The sequence below is a fragment of the Apium graveolens genome, unplaced genomic scaffold (assembly GCF_009905375.1).
Source record: "Apium graveolens cultivar Ventura unplaced genomic scaffold, ASM990537v1 ctg4341, whole genome shotgun sequence".
NCBI lineage: Eukaryota > Viridiplantae > Streptophyta > Magnoliopsida > Apiales > Apiaceae > Apium > Apium graveolens.
This window is the reverse complement of record NW_027418497.1, coordinates 47,741-51,012: the sequence shown is the minus strand read 5'-3', so window position 1 is coordinate 51,012 and position 3,272 is coordinate 47,741. Positions and strand designations below refer to the sequence as shown.

General features: G+C 36.8%; 1 long non-coding RNA gene across 1 annotated transcript; it reads right to left on the bottom strand.

Annotated features, from left to right (window-relative positions):
* Positions 1-257: 257 nt before the first annotated feature.
* LOC141701750 (uncharacterized) lies at positions 258-723 on the bottom strand. The gene is made up of 3 exons (XR_012566890.1): positions 646-723; positions 455-553; positions 258-367 (listed from the first exon to the last, which is right to left on the bottom strand). It is a non-coding gene; the product is annotated as an uncharacterized LOC141701750 (long non-coding RNA).
* Positions 724-3,272: the final 2,549 nt, after the last annotated feature.

Sequence of the window (3,272 nt, the reverse complement as noted above, 5' to 3'; positions counted from 1 at the left end):
GGTAAAATCCAATCAACCAACAATTTTCCATCCAACCAACCAACAATTTTTACCCCATCAACCAATAATTAACCCAGATTCAACCAACAACAGTTTTTATCCAATCAACAACCTAAAACATCTACTAGAAAATTCAGAACATCTACATTAACCAACCAACAACAAATATATAGCGAAAATAGTTCTAACACATTGTCAAACATGCATCTTACAAATTTGATCATCAAGTACATTATGAAACCAGAATTTACAGTAGCGAGGCAAGGAAATTTACAATCTATATTTTGTCTTGAATGAAGTCAATAACATCACAGCGAACCTGGTCCAGCTCCTCTAGAGTGTAAGACTTGCGAGTCTTGGTCGCCCACTAAAAATTGAGTAAACCGAAAAGGGAAATCATAAAAAAATGCATCTAAAATGCCACATTCAGTCATACAAAAATGAATGTACGGACCTTAGTAGTAAAAGAAATATCCCTGTCCTCAATAATTTCCTTCATGTACCTCATGACCACATAACCACATTCAACCCTACCAGGCTGTTTCGGGGATCCCTGTTAAGATAAAAATAAAAAAAACTGGCTTTACAAACTGATTAAATCAAGATTACTGTCGTACTACAAAAATTATAATATAAATTACTTACTACAAGATTCTTAATTTTAGGAGCTTTGTTTCCCCATCCTGTTTGAGAATTAACTTGTTTTATTGTCCTGAATATTATAATAACACGGTGTCAAGAGTCATATTTCGAATACAAGAAATAAATGAAAACAACCTAAAAATAAAAGGAATAATATTACTCTGATAAAGCTTTTTCCAAATCATCAAAATGAGTTGGATGAGGTAAAGGATTGAGAATGTAAATGTCGCCATCCCATATTACGACCAGAATCCAGTGACAACTGTATTATTATAAATTTACACAAGTCAGATATTTTTAAAAATAGCCTAAAAACCTAAAAGAAATTTAAATTAATAGATTACAATATGCATTTAAAAACACTTACTGATGATTATGTGGCAGGAAGAATATGTGATTTTGATTACCCTCTTTTAACCGACTACCAACATTTCGTGCATAATTCTACTGATTCTTCTGTAAATTCTGTGCAGAATTCTACTGATTCTTCTTTAAGGTAGTTTTCTGCCATACAACCTTCAGGATAATATCGGTTTCGTACGTAGCTCTTTAGCACTTTATTGAATCGTTCGAAGGCATACATCCATCTATAACATACTGGTCCACATAAACGCACTTCTAGGACCAAGTGGACAATAAGATGTAACATTACATCAAAAATGATGAAGGGAATATTTTTTCTAGATCGCATAGGTTATTATTACATCTGACTGTAATTTATCGAGTTTCGAGACATCGACAACTTTGTTGCATAAAACATTAAAAAAGAAGCACAGTCGTATGATTGTGACCCTAACATTTTTCGGGAGAACGGATCGAATGGCAACAGGGAGGAGTTTTTGGAGAAGGATATGGCAGTCATGGGACTTAAGCCCGTATATTTTCAAATCATACATGGATACATAATTTTTTATGTTTGATCCATGTCCAGAGGGAAGTTTCATAGACAAGAATGAGTTCAACACTTTCTTTTTTTCGGCCTTCGACAAAGTAAAAGGGGAAGGGGGAAGATAGGTCTTCTTTTCTTCTACTTGAGGAGCTAAATCATGTCTAACACCCATATCAATCATATCACGACGTGCCGTCTCACTATCTTTTGACTTTCGCATATTTAATAACGTCCTAAGCAGATTATCACACACATTTTTCTCGATGTGCATAACATCGAGACAGTGGCGAACATGATGATATTTCCAATATTCTAACTCAAAGAAAACATATTTTTTCTTCCATGGACATTCCACCTTCTTTGACTTCTTCTCCTCTTTTCCAAAACAAAAATCAATTCGTTCCTGACGCGCTAACACTTCTTCTCCGTAAAGGGGTTGACATGCGTTCCCCAACTCTTGTTGTCCGTTAAAGGCCGCCTTCTGCCTCCTATAAGGGTGCTGCCTAGGCAATACCGGCGATGACCTTGGAAGCACATCTTCCTACTGTGACTTAAATATTTAGCCACAGTATCGTCACCACAAATTGGACAACTCTTATAACCCTTATTCACGCAGCCTGACAAGTTTCCATATGCTGGAAAATCATTTATAGTCCACAATAAAATTGCTTTTAGAGTGAAATATGATTTACTATAGGCATCATAAACGTTTGGTTCACCTTCTTCCCAAAGTTTTTTCAGATCATCAATCAACGGTTGTAAATAAACGTCGATGTTATTTCCCGGCTCATGTGGACCAGGAATTAAAACTGACAACATCATGAACTTCCTTTTCATGCATAACCACGGAGGAAGATTGTACGTTAGCAACACTACTGGCCAGCAAGTATATCGATTGACTAACCCATTAGTATGTGGGTTGATACCATCTGCTGATAAAGCCAACCTAATATTCCCAGATTCACTACCAAAGGCAGGCCACCGGTAATCGATATTCCTCCAAGAAGGAGAGTCGGCCGGATGTCGCATCTTGTCATCATTTATTCGATGATTTGCATGCCAATCATGAGTTCAACAGTAGAGGGAGATTTAAATAACCGTTTAAACTTGAAATTATAGGAAAATACCACATGACCTTGGCTGGAACATTGACCCTAAGTTGGTCATTCTTCCGTACTTTCCAACATGACAGCTTGCAATGAGGACACTGGGAAGCATCAGAATGTATGCCCCTGTACAGTATAAAATCATTGGGACACGAATGAATTTTTATATACTCTAGACCTAAATCGGATAAAGTTTTCTTCCCTTCATATGCGTTAGGAGGCAACACATTATCTTTGGGAAGGATCGAGCCAACTGAAGAGAGCAGCTCAGTAAAGGCAGTATCGCTAATACCAAACCTAACTTTCCAGTTGTGCAATTTTAACATTGACTCTAACTTTGTGCACTCGCTGCCCTCAAACAACGGTTGTTCCGCATCAACAACAAACCTCTGAAAATCTTATGAATCCTTATCATAATTACCCAAATCAAAAGCCGCTTCACAAACTTCAACAGTTTCTGATGCAGCAAAGTGCTCTGTAGGTTGGTCTGAAGCAGGACGTGTACTACCTATAGAAGACCTAGTACTCCTAGTAGATTTTTCTTCATGCCAAATTCAATCAACATACCCCAAACTAAAACCATGATCGTAGATATGTCCTCTTATGATTTTGGTTGAGAATTTATTAAAATTCAC